This window comes from Pyrgilauda ruficollis, unplaced genomic scaffold (genome assembly GCF_017590135.1).
Source record: "Pyrgilauda ruficollis isolate IOZ18807 unplaced genomic scaffold, ASM1759013v1 scaffold203, whole genome shotgun sequence".
Taxonomy (NCBI): domain Eukaryota; kingdom Metazoa; phylum Chordata; class Aves; order Passeriformes; family Passeridae; genus Pyrgilauda; species Pyrgilauda ruficollis.
The window spans coordinates 587,078-600,826 of record NW_024519541.1 but is presented as its reverse complement, the minus strand read 5'-3'; the positions used below and the strand labels follow the sequence as shown (position 1 = coordinate 600,826).

Here is a 13,749-nt window from a genome sequence, read left to right as displayed (position 1 = left end):
GTCCAAGGTCATGTTGGACAGGGCTTGGAGCACTCTGGGATAGTGGAAGATGTCCCTGCCCATGGCAGGAACATCTTGTTGAAATGAAATAATCTTTAAAATGCCATTGAGGCCAAATCATTCTAGGACCTTGACAAAAAAAGCCATGCTGTGGAGGCTGGGCTGCCTTCTCTGACAATTGGCTTCTGCTGCGATTTCAAACAATTAAAACTTGCTTTACTGCCATCAGTAGCCATGACCATGACCTTCCACAATAAGTGATGAAATTGTTTGAAAGGTCAGGAAGATGCTGCTGTTTTTTCTGCTTCCTAAGTTGATCAACACTTTTCTTCTTCTTATAAACTGGAGTGTTTCCTGGAGGTGTGTGCCCTATTGATTTTGTATCAAGGTTGCTAAATATGTTTCAAAATCAATGTCTTTAAAGTAATATGTTCATTGTAGGGGGGATTACTTTCAAAACTGAAGCATTAAAACTGATAGAAAATAATTTTGTGGTGATCCTGGCAATGGCTCTTTTTTGTTTTGGTGGTTTGGTTTTTTTTTTTGTTTTTGTTTTTGTTTTTTGGGTTTGGTGGTGGTGGTTTTTTTTTTTTTGGTCATTGTTTTTTATCTGTTTTGTGGTTTTTCATTTGTTTGTTTGGGTTTGGTTTTTAAAAATTTTATTCTTTGTCTCCAGGAGCTTCATTAGTAGGAGTTTCTTGTAATCTATCTTTTTCTTCTTGGCTCAGTCTCTTACTTATCTTTAGTGATGATAAAGGAGATGTCTGGTTTTAAAATCATAATATTAGAGCTGATTAATGTTGGTTGAGAGAGAAGCACAGGATATATCTTTCAAAGGTACAGAAAGAAATAGGAAGTTTGATTTCTAGTTAAATATTTGCTTTTTTATTTAAAGGTTTGCAGCATCCCTGTTTGCCTTGATTAAGGCATCTGATTTTTGATTCCTTCTTTGATTTTTTTTTTTTCTTGATGAGGAAAAATAGCTTGACATTTTACCCAAGGTGACAGATTTCCTTTAAAGCTCCAGTTCTAGATTCAGGTAGTCAATTATGGATCTCAGATTAGATTAAAAAAACTAAATAAATATTTGACTGAGATTTTTCAATGTCTTTGTTAGAGGCATACAGTTTTTTTAGACAGTAATTTGTGTTTCCCAGATTTCAGAGGTAAGGTCCACCAAATACCTAGATATGTTATAAGAATCTTATGGCTGATTTTCTAAATACCTGCACCTGGCAGAGGTTTGGACTTCTATTCTTTGCATCTCTGAGGCCATAGATTGTCTCTGTTTAGTGTGGGAGGGAGGGTACCCACAGTTTAGTTCACTTATTTTTTCCTCCCTAGCAAAATTTTTTTTGTGTGAGGTTCTTTGGTGCAGTTCTGAGTCAATCCAGCAGATGACACTTGATGCTTAAGGAGGACAACATGAGTGGTCCTGCATGAAAAATTCTGCATTCCTATGTTGATTTAGAAAAAATTTCAGAACATCTTATTTCTAAAATGTTTTCATTTGGTACTTGTAAATTTTGGGGGGTGTGTATAAGTGATACTCCCCATCCCTGGGAGTGTTCAGGGCCAGGCTGGACAGGGCTTGGAGCAACCTGGGATAGTGGAAGGTGTCCCTGGCCATGGCAGGGTATGGGATGAGATAAACCTTGAGGGCCCTTCCATGATTCTATACTCTTGTTTAATGAGAGGTTACTGGTGGGAGTAAAGACCCTCAGGAGGGTGTTTTCTTACCCTGTTAAACTCATCAGAATGTGAGTAGTTTTAATATCCATTTGTGTGGTGAAGCTCTGGTGCCTTTACAGGTTTTACCACAATATTGACAGCAATTACAAATCCTTCAAGCTGGGATTTTGCAGGCCATAGTTTACAGGCCATGGTGCATGCATTTGTTGTGTTCTTTGCTGCCCTCCCTCTTCCCTTACCATCTGTTCCCCAAATCTTTTCTTTTTCACTTTCACTCTTTTTTCACAACTTTTCTTATAATGTTCATGGTCAACCCTTTTGTTCTCTACAGTTTTGTCTCAAAACCCCATGAAGTAATTAGATCAAAACCATAAGGCAGTAACTGAGACAAATGGAGCTTTTAAACTGTGTTCAGAAGAGATTTGAAATTGAACAAGGGGAGGTTTATGCATCCCTAATTAGAGGCAAAGCTACGTGAGCATGACAGATTTATTGATGATAAACCTCAGTCCTGTTTAAACATCTGTTGAAGCCCAACTTAATAAGTAATAGCAGATTATTGCTGCCTCAGATGCAGTACCTGGGTGCCTGTGGGACTCTGGAGGAACTGCGTTGTGGTGTGTTTGCAGGACCAGTCCCAACAATCCTGGGGCTCTGTCTGCTGTGCAAGGTTTTCTACAAGTGTCCAGAAAATTGTCTTTCTTAAAATCAACTTGTTTCACTAAAAAAAAAAAAAAAAAAAAACCCCAAAAAAAAAAAAAAAAAAAAAAAACAAAAACAAAAAAAAAACCCCAAAACAAAACAAAAAAAAAAAAACCCACAACAAACCATCTAGAATATTCTCAAGGTGTTTTACTGAAGGGGGCAAAAGATGCATAAAAATTATTTTCTTTTGGATTAAAGAGGATCTGAACAGCTCTTAAAGGCAGGCAGAAGACTCTAATGTTTCAAGGGCAACAAAATATTTACCTTAATATGAACGTGAAATTACTTGTGTGGAAAATCATGTTTTATAGGTCGAGGAAGAGTGGGGTGGGACATCAGTCACAGAATGGTTCAGTGCGGCTCTGTTTTAGTGCTGTTGGCATTAACTGAGGCCATGGGTGGTTTGTTTGCCTCCATTTGCACACATTTTCTCACTGTGGGAAACTTGGGAATTGATTGGAAGTGGTGGTCTGCCTTTTCTATCTTAACTTGTGCCCTACTTTTTTTCCTGTAGTCCAACAGGTCCAAGTTTCATAATCAGTACAGTAGTTGTCCACCTTTTTTGTGCAGAGATCCTCATTTTTCATATTCCTTTAACTTGGAAGGATGTTTCCTTGACAAAATGTGGGGCTTTTTGAGCCAAGAGTGCATTGCCAAATGTTCGTCTAAAGGATGTCACTAGTATGGAGGGAACAAATGATAACCATCCCAAGTCCAGACCTCTTGGCAGCAAGCTACAACAAAGAGCTTTTTGGACTGTCTTGTGCCAAACATTTAAACCTGTGTGAGAGGCTGTGCTTAAAAGAACAACATTCAAACCAGAAGCCCTGGTGCCATAAAATAGGCAACTTAGTGCAAGACAAATGCATTGTGACCTTGTTCCTCAAGCCAGGGTGCAGTTTCATGGCTATTTGAAAAATCAAAGGACTAAAGTAAATCCTCCTTCTGCAGGTACTGAGCTAGTTCTGTGTCCAGAGCATCTCAGACCACTCTCTGGTCACAGAGCAGTGCTCTCCAAATTGCCATGCTCAGTGCCCAGAATAGCAGCTGGCAAAATTCAAAGCTGAGTCTCTTGATTTGTAGTTCTTTCTCTGGGTTTCTTCACCAAAAGCTTGCAAAATCTCAGCTGGGAGGTGTTTGAATGTCTGTAATTAATATATTGTTTCATGTGAATGGAAATGTTACTTCATTAAGTGCTTTGGGAATTTTTGGGGGGTTTTGAAAAACACCTATTGTATATTAATATTATTACTAAGCCTGATTAATTATGATTGAACACATTCCAAAATCCAATATGAGAGCTCTAAAAACTACAGACTTGAATTTATTTAAATTTTGCAGATCTTTGTACAGGCACTGATTTTGGATCAATGCAATACTGAAACTAGCAGAATTCTTTTTCTTCTTTTTTTAGATATATAAAAAAAAATTGTATCTATAAAGCTTTAACTTTTCCTTTGGTGTGGAGTGAGATGCATGGGTTTGCCATGTCAAGCAAGTGTGCTGCTGGTTCCTGGCAAGGAAACAAGGGCATTTGTACCTCTTAAGCCTGGTAGAGGAATGACCAATTGAATGAATTGTAACCGTTTTCTTTACAGCAAAGGATAAATTGAAAGGCAAAATTAAACAAAAAGACTTTTGCTTTGTTTTTCATGAAAGCATGCATATGTACAACTAATTACAAAAGCTGCAGAATAAAGCTTTGAGTGTTAAAGCTTTTTTCATAAAACAGAAGTAGACCAATAGTCCATGTGAAAATTGCTGATATAATCACAGGCTCTTTGTTACTGTGCAAATTTCTGCATAGTATTTTGTCTTAACACCATTTTTGGTGTTTCTGAATTAATTTGGAAACTAAGCAAGAGAAAGAAGGACCGACCCTTGGTGGTCCTGTTGTATGTTTGAGGAAAGCAGTATAGCGTCCTGCCTGCTCCAGCAGGAGATGCTGTGCTGAACCCAAAAGAAGCCCAGTGGGGAAGTCTGGTTTTCACCTGTGCTGAGCACTGCTGAGGCTGCGCTTCAAACATGGGCTCAGTTCTGGGCCCCACCTTGAGAGTCTGGAGTGTGCCAGGAAAGAGAACAGAGCTGGGGAAGGGTCTGGAGCACTAGGGGCGGCTGAGGGAGCTGGGGGGAGTAAAGGAGGGTCAGGGAGACTTTGTCTCTCTCCACAACTCCCTGACAGGAAGGGGGCAGCCAGAGGTGGATCATGATCTGCTCCCAGGGAACAAGGGACAGGACAACAGGAAATGACCTCTTCCCCACCAGGGAAGATTTAGATTGACTATTAGGGAAAAGTTCCTTCACTGAAAGTGAAGCATTGGATAGGCTGCCCAGGGCAGTGGTGGAGTCACCATCCCTGGAAGTATTAAAAAAATGTTGCTGTTGGCACTTGAGGACATGGTTTAATGGTGAACATGATGATGCTGGGTTGGCAGTTGGACTTCATGATCTCCAGGTCTTTTCTGACCTTAATGATTCTATGATTGCAGGGTTCTGTCACCCTTAGTCATGAAGAATAGATGTTAACTCAGTAAATCCTCACACTTTTTTTTTTTTTTTTTTTTTTTGTCTAAGGCTGCTGTATTATGGAATTTGGATGGGAATTGGCCCTTGTTTTGGACATCCCATATTTACATTATAGATCGTTATGGAAATACAGTTTCTGTTCTGGATAGTGTTACTTTGATATAAATCCTTATATGAGCCCACCTGACTCTTTCTGTGTGCTAACAAGTATCTTTAAAAACAATTTTTAATGGGCTTCTGAAAATCAATCCAAGGCTCTTCTACTTGTGGAAGACAAAATCTTTGCTCTATTAAACCTTGTATGGCAGCATGACCCTGTTTCAGTGTGCCATGAAAAGGATTTGCATTCTTTGAAAAACTTGAGGTTTTGCTTGGAAGAACTGATTTAAACCTGATTTCTTTCAAATACGCTTACTGCTCAGTGCAACTGAATCCATATGGGATACGCCTCTCTTCTTTTTACTGCTTCTTGCATGAAATGATACTAACTTCTCTGCATGGTGTCAGTCTCTCTGTGCTTCTTCCCTTTTTTTTTTTTTTTTTCCCCCTGCAGAATTGCACATTCTGTTTACATTGGGCTGTGGCTAATGTACAGATTTGCTTTCTGTAGTGCCAGTGATGTTCTGCCAGTGTTTTAGTAGGGGATTCCCACAAGAATTCCCCTGCCTCTCCCATGTGGAGGAGTTGTGTGCACCAAGAACACATATATTTCAGTTATTTACTTTGTGGAGTGGGAGAACAAAGGCTCCTATTCACTTCTTTTTGTTTGAAACAATACTACCAGCTCACTAACCAGTGCTGAAAAGAGCCCTGTCCCAGGAGCTGGGTAGGACACTGGCCAGGAGTCCATGCTACACTTCTGTTCCTGCTGTGAAACCTTGCCAACACTTAACTTTTTTCTTTTATTAAAAATTTTCTTTCATTTTCAATTATTCTTCTTTTGAACTGTGAACAAAGCCTGTTTTTAGTAAGTATTTGTACAGTGCCTATCTTGATGGGCTCTGCTTTCTTTTGGGATTCTTGGGTGCCTTTGTAGGAATAATAAAATTATAGACAGCCAATGGTCCAACAAGCTACTATCAAAGCCCTGGTGTTCCACATCCCTGAGCTTCCAAAAAACTGTGAAATCCCTGGAAATGCAGACGGCAAGTTGCCTACTTGCTCACATATTCAGCTAATTGCAGAGATTTATTCTCCTCACTGATGACTTCAGAATGTCACGGACCTGAGCACAGTGTGCTGCTCTGCTATGAGAGCAGTGATAGGGATTTTGGGAAGAAAATTGTTCAGTGATGTTATTTGTGGATAGATTTATATTAATATTTTTCTTAAAGAGATGATACATAAAATTAATCATGAACAATTACTGTAACATTAGCAAACTGTGTCTCCTTAAGTTTGAAGTTACTAAAGGGAGTGGTTGTCAAGGTGTATATGTGTACATATATATAAATGTATAGTGTATGCGTGCATATATACATGTATTAAAAAATAAGAATTGCATATAAAAAATTAAGAATAATTGGCCTGGCTCATGCTCTTACTAAAGCTGTGTGGTGTTATGCACCATTCAGAGCATACAACTGTTGTTCCCCTTGCACAAAGACTACCTTTGTTTTTTGGGTGAAGTCATGGTCTATTTTAAACCTCGTGTTTTAATAATGAAGTTCACTGTAAACTGAAGGAAATGAGACCATGAGATTTTATCCTGATAAAAACCAAACTGGAACGTGCAAAGTCAATTGTGAATAAATGTGCATGTCATAGTTTATGGTTTCTGCTTTCGAGTCTGGTTCCTCTTTTCCAAATGTTTTGGAAGAAATATACAGCTCCCATCAGTGACCTCATACAAATAAGTTCTATTTACTTTCAAAGCATTTTCTGACTATGAAAATAAAATAAAATAAAAGTGGAAAAAGGCACTTCACACTTCTCATATTTGTTTGACCGATTTCATTGAGTTGAACTTCCAGCTTCCTCTGTTCCCCACTTCATGCTGACTCGGTTCTAGGTTTTCTCCTGGTGTGATTCCAGAGCAAAACACTCTGGGGACAAGCAGCCTGAGGATGAAACTCAGAAGTGTTGTGCTTAAAGGAATGGTCAGCACTGCCTGTCTGTTGTCAGTGATGATAATAGTAATTATAACATATTATTAGGGAAATTTAATGCACTTATTGAATACATGGTATGAAATGGATCAAAGGTCTCTGAAGACCCATTTTCTAGTTTTTTGAGGAGTATTTTTTTGTTGTTGTTTTAGTAGAGAAATTACCCAGTTTAAGTAGCTGAAGTTATTTGGGTGTTTAACCTTTTTTTGGCACCATTTAGACCATGTAAGTAATTTAAACCTCTCTCTTTATTTTTACTGCAGGTCTTAATGCAGGGAGTTTCTAAAATAAGTTTCAGAAATTTGTATGACCAGAGCAAAAATTTCTGTTTAGTTTGTTTAAGACCAAAGGAGCAAAGATATTGAGTTCTTAAAGGAATAATATTTTGGCAGCAGAGGTGATTGACAGCAGAACTACTTCCATTTTCTCAAAAGTTATTTGGTTTTCAAAAGCTTGTCTTGCAACAGAACACTGATAAAATCCCCTTACTGTCTTAATGCCTTTAAGGTAACTCCTAGTGGATTGGAATTATCAAGCTTTAAAGTTGCAGTGCCCCTGTAGTGATTGCACATGCAGGGTGAAATAATAGTTAATAAACACTGTTTCAAATAGCATTTTAAAACTGATATTTATAGGAGCTAGGGTCTGTAGGGTAGCACCTATATGCCTTATTAGTGCATATAAGGAATTTTTCTGCTACCATATGAGAAGGAAATGTCGGGTGTTAGCAGAGATGGCATTTAAAATGTTGAAAATTCAAGGAGAATTATGAAAAGTCATCTTCTGAAAAATCACTTCCGTTTCCTTTCAGGTGACTTGGACTAGGTTGAAATATATGGCAAACTTGTACAGCTCACAAAAGTACCTTGAGTGTTCTGACTTCCTAATTAGTTAGCTCTGCACAGGAGAAAATGATAAAAATACATATTGCAAACCACAGCGTGTCCCCAGATGTAACTGGGACCTCTATAAATCTCCATTTCCATGGGCTGGTGTACCATTTCACCTTTAGTGGTGTTATTTGGGAACCAGATAACATGATGCACTTGTGCAGCTCTTAGACAGATTAGTAATTGTATGTATTTTTATTGGTTATTTAAAAGATATTATTTCATTAAAAAAAAAAAAAAGCTCTTTTGCTTGCTCCAGTGTGGCTTGAGTGATTCATTGCATCTTCTTAGTTTGTTTTATTTTGTTTAATGTTGGTGCATGCAACTAGTGAAAGTATGAATATACAGCAATGCAAGTGTCTGCATCAGATGTTGCAGTAAGGCAAGCTGACTTTTCTTTTGTTTCATTGGCAGATGAATGTAGTTGTCAGAACACGAAAAATTAGGTAAACAAATAATAGATATCTACTTGTTCCCAGTTTTTCTGGGTACATTATTTGAAATGATAGTTTATCCTTAACAATGTCTTCTTAGTTTGGGGGTTTTTTGGTAATTTTATATCTGTTCTTCCAATAAGAGGTTATCATTCATCTAAAAGCTACCACCAACCATGAGATCAACTCTTCATTTCTTTGCACGTGCAGTGTTCTGATAAAAAGCTTCAATAAGATTACAGGAGGATCATGTAATAATGAATAGCCAGTCATTTGTCAGTTTGTTCCGTTTATGTTTTTGCAATAAAAGACTAAAGTCTGTTTTTCCCCTCAGCTTTGCACATCTGATACCTTGCCTTGTTATTAGGAGATGAGGTATGATTTTTTTGATGTGTGTGTTCCTCTCCTGGAGCACAATGGTTTTAGCCACATAATCACAGAAATGTTGGCTGGTCAGTCTGTTGCTATTTAGCTGTTAGAAAGTCTAAAACAGTGATGCTTTTTTGTTTGTTCAGGGTGGCTTCAAAGAAATCTCCTGGCTGCCCTTTCCAAGACATACCTGGGTATGTACGATACATATAGAAAACAATCTATTCTTGACTTTTAATAATCAATATATGCTCTCCCTGCAATTTCTTGGCCTTCTGCTCAGCCTCACTGTATACCTTTGTCTCTCCTTAGCAGGTGCCTTTTAAAGAAAAGAATAATCAATCTGAGCTGCTCCCTGGTCTTGTTGATCTTCCCTGGTAGTTGATGGTGTAGCTTTTAATCTGGTTTCCTGAGTAAGTGAGGTTTATGCATTGTGCTTTCTGTCCCTTCTTGCTCCTCGGGCTCATTTCAGAGTGGTCAATAGAAGGGGTAAGGAACTAAACAATATTTTTTTTTCCTTTTCCTTTCTGTTTTCCCCTAAAATTTATTAGACAGATAGACTGGTTTCTAGAGAGGAGACAAGTGGGCAGAAGCATCAGGATGACAGCTGCCAGCTGGACAGTGGACATGAGTTGCTCTGGACTAGCCCCATCCTGCACTGCTTGGTGCCTGCTGGAGCTGGGAGAGGGGCACAGTGGAAAGCTGGCATGGTGTGAGGCGATGTGGCTAGAAACATGTAAGCCCATGCCAGGCGAGCCCTGCAGAGCTGCTCTGTGATTTTGGGTTGCTCTGGTTTCTGGCTGTTTGGATTGTTAAGCCCTTTCAGCCTTTCCCCATTGCTTGTGTGTAGCAGCTAGCGTTTTATAGTGCTTTGCTGTGTTTGCATTGGCAGATTTAATTCTGCTCTTCCTTGACTTTCTGTATGAAGTGAGATTTTGCTGTGATTGAAATTTTGCTGTTGGCAGTTATAAAGACATGATGGCGAGGCCACCTGGAGGAACATGGGAAAGCATGGAGTTGTACTGTGTGATCTGGGTCAGGTGTGATCAGCAAAACTGATTTTTATTGTGATATCATAAAATCAGATTTGTGTTTTATTGGTATTAGGGTTTTTGATTTGTGGCCTTGTAAAGAAATGTTGAACTCTTATTTGGCTGAGGAACACAGGTGGAAATAATGGGTTGGACTGTTTGCTCTCTGCTTCGCAGGGAAATGGACCTTCCCTCAGGTCCAGGAGGGGTTTCTCCACTCCTGGGCTGGCAGTGTGTGTTCTAGGGATTTTATATGTGTAAATGTAATGTATTAGTTCATCTTACTGCTGTGACATGTTGCAAAAAACATGTTTTCATATTTTTTTTTCTTTCTCTCAATTCAGACTGGGGGGGGGGGAAATTGCTGCAAATGAGAGAGGAGTCAGAAAGGGACCTAGCCTAGGTTAATTCTCAAACCAGTTCTCCCGTGGTCCCACTTGGGTAGAAGATATCAGCCCTTTCTCTTGGGGCACTGGGACCTCAGTGGTGTCTCCTTTTCTATGGCGTGGGGCTGGAGAGATGAGGGAGCTCCAGGGAGCAGGCAGCCGCGTGGGGACTGGCTGGAGCAGCTGTGGTGCAGCCAAAGCCTGACAGATTTTTTCCAGCCTTGTGCCCAGCTGGCTTTTAATTGCTCTCACAGTGTCTCCACCCTGGCTTTACTCTGTCCTTTTATATGGCCCACAACTTGCTTACCTCCTCCTTTTTGACTTAACTTTCTAAACAAGCCCATTGGAAATGATAAGTAAATAAATGGTGGATGTTGAAGCGGATTGCCTTCAGCTGCTGTTCTTTGAAATCAAAGTGATCTTTGTGTTGGTGCAGGCTTCTTGGTATCCTCTGCAGAGAGGCTGAGAAGGTAGGAGGTCTGGCTAGTGTGCCAAGGTGGAGCTCTCAATTAACTACTGTTACAAAACTTTTTCTGTGTGCTCAGAGACAGTGCTTGGAGAATTTTTTGATGTGCAAAATTAAATTACATTGGTAATAGTCATTGGTGAACTGATGACTGTGGAAGTTGCTTTGTTTTGTGGCAAATATTGGACAGTGAGTATTGCACTTTGGTTGGAGCATTATGTTAATGTCACTGTAGTGAGCAGCTCTTACCTCTTTCTGAGGCTGGAAAAGACCTCCAAGATCATCAAGTCCAACCTTTGACTGAATCCTGTGATGGCCACTAAACCATGTCACCAAATGCCACGTTTGTTCATTTTTTTGAACACTTCCAGGGACAATGTCTCCACCACTGCTCTGGTTTGCCTGTTCTAATGTTTAGCCATTCCGTTTCAATGAAAGAATTTTTCTAAATATGTAAAAAACACTACTAATAATATCCTAAAAATGCTAATTAAATTTGTATAAAATATAATCAGTTTGATGAAATTGTATTAGCTGTTCTCACTGGGATTTTGATGCCAGGCTTCCACCTCCCATGAATTATTTTGGTTGACTTTCCGTGGGGACCCTGACAAGATGCAAGGAGGGGAAGGGTGGTGATGGTGTGAGTCAGGATCTCATGGAGGAGCACTGTGGAGCAGTGTCCACCCTGCGTTTCTTGATGAACTCTTCTCAGTTTCACAAGGGACAAGATCACTGAGGTGATCTGTTTCATCCTATGTGTGAGAATTTTTTGTAAGAGAAACCTTGTCTTTTAATGATAAAGCGATGCTTCTTATCAAGCCTTCATGAAACTAGTCCTCCTTGCTACAGTTTCAGCTCTGCAACAGGTTCATCTTTGTCAATCAAGTTTTAATTGCGATTGAGCATTAATTCCCATCTGTGTAAATTCCAATATGTAAATAAGCTTTCTTCAGCTCCTCATTGGAGGGATCTTACACCACACTTGTTTCAACCAGCATCCCCTCAGCAGCTCAGGGAAGTTTCATGCTTTTCAACTATGTGAAATTTGGTGCAAATGAAAGGAAGTGCAGATAAATTATAGTAGTAATAGTAAAACACATTTTCTTCTCCTGGACTACACTCCCACGCAGTCTGGCTTTAGAACATCTCCACCGAGTAGCAGCAATTGCCATCAGCGAAGCCGCCTCCCCTTCCCACATTTATTTCCATGGTAACCCAGAGAAGGCATTCTGTAGCCTCAAAACTACTTTTGCTCTTTCATCATGCAAGCTGGCATTGTCAAGGGCTGAGTGTATTCCTACAGCCTTTGAATGAATATTAAAAAAAGAAAAAGCCTGAATTTGGCTGGGCAATTTTTATTTGGGAGGCCCTGCAGCAGGAAGGAGCCGGCAACCTTCAAGTGGCCTAGTGTCTGTACATTGCTTAGTAAGGAAAAAACAGTCTTGCTTCATTAATTGATTAACAGAGAGGGTGGGGGTCATCAGAATGGTCTGTCTGTGAAGCAAATGCGGTGATTTCCTGAATGCTGGGAGGTGGTGGGCAAGGGCAGATGGCTGGCCAGGCTGGGCTGCCGAGCTGCTGGTAAGTGTGCATGCTGTGATCTGTTCAAACAGTGCTTTCTCGTGGAATCTGTGATGCTTTTTCAGGTAGCATGTAGAAAATGGTGTCTTACTAGATGCCTGCTCCTCAGCTGTGTTATGTCTTAGCCTTTTCCTGGTGTAAAAGTGGGGGGGTTTGGCAGTGTTGGGCAGTGCTTGCTGAGTGTGAGCAATTTAGTGCCAGTAGTAAAACATTTGCTCTGTGCCGCTCCATAATGAGCTGTATTGATTTTATGCTTTTTAAAATCCATATTTATGCAGTATTTGCATGTAAATGTTGAGAGGATTTTATGCTTTTTGAGCCAGCTAAGGCTGTTTGATTGCTCTGTATGATAACAGCAGCATGTGGAATGCATAGTACTTGGTAAAAGAAAACCAATTGCTTGCAAGCAGTGTCTGCAAATGGGGGATGAACGAAATGATATTGTAAGTAATAATTGTTTTAATAATCTGAAAGCAGAAACCTGTCTGGTTCAAGTGTGTTCAGAGTCTTGTATGAAAAAGGGATTGGATGGATTATTAATTTGAATTTTCCGCTGATGTCTGTTTCCATGTTGTCTGAGAATCCGATTCACAGTGCAGGAAAAGTATTGGTTAAAATTTTTCAGGGGTGCTGCCTGATCAAAGTATTTCGTTGCCATTTGGTTTGCTTGGGACAAGCTAGCAGGTTTTTTTTTTTTTTTTTTTCCTTTCCTACATTATTTGTTGGGGAGGGGTGAAAATATACCTTTTTTCTAAATGTGTCTGAAGTACATAAATGACTGGGAAGTCACCATGACAACATGAGGACCTGGATCAGACTTCTCTCCATGCTTTTGCTGTTTTGGTTTTTTTAAATATTTGTTATTTGGGCATTCCCTAAGGTATTTGAGGGAGTACCTCACAGCTCCTGTTGCTACAGGACTTTTAATGATATCCAGCTCTTAAAGTAAATTCTGTATGCAGGGCTTTTTTGGATTAAGCTCAGTTTGATGTATTCTGTTTGCTGTACAATTAAGGTAGGATCTAAACAAGAACATGAGCACCTTCAGCAGGAGTTAAGGGTCTGCCTTTACTGCAATTTTGGTGTTGAAGATCTGAAAACTTCTGCTGAGCTCTTCCATGGTCCTGAAGATTCCTGTGTGCTTATAGTGTTCCCATGTAGGACCCAGAGCCTGGAGACTCATAAAAGTTATGTGCAAGCTAAGGTATAAGAGAATCTTTGTTCAGGAGTGCCTGAATTAGGGGCAAGCTCAGGGACAACAAGAAAAAAGACTGATCACGGTCAAGAAACAAACAGTTCTTCTACCCTTCTTTGCTAAGGAGTGCTGAGTGTACCTCTCAGGGAGGAAGAGGGTTTTGCAAGATGTGTTGCTGGCTGTTTCTCTGCACTTGTAGGGATGTAGTGAAGTTATGCTGCTGAGGGGAGTAAGGTTTGTGTTCAGCTCCTTTCTTCATCACCACATACAGATTTTGGAGTGGTGAACACAGACTGTGAGAAGTTGGACCATACAGGGCATTCTGAGCTCTCCTGAAGCCCTGGCGCTATTCAGAAGGGCATT

The 13,749-nt window shown here is 39.8% G+C and overlaps 1 protein-coding gene across 4 annotated transcripts in view; it reads left to right on the top strand.

The window, feature by feature from the left end:
- Nucleotides 1-13,749, top strand: part of FGD3 (FYVE, RhoGEF and PH domain containing 3) — a 96,357-nt gene that overhangs the window by 17,300 nt on the left and 65,308 nt on the right. Inside the window, exon 1 of one of the 4 annotated variants that reach the window (XM_041467234.1) lies at nt 8,876-8,918. The exons of 2 other annotated variants lie outside the window; for them this stretch is intronic. The gene's annotated coding sequence lies outside the window, so the exon portion shown is untranslated. Of the gene's footprint in view, nt 1-8,875; nt 8,919-13,749 lie in introns of those variants that run through there. One more of the 4 variants, XM_041467231.1, reaches the window with a different exon arrangement.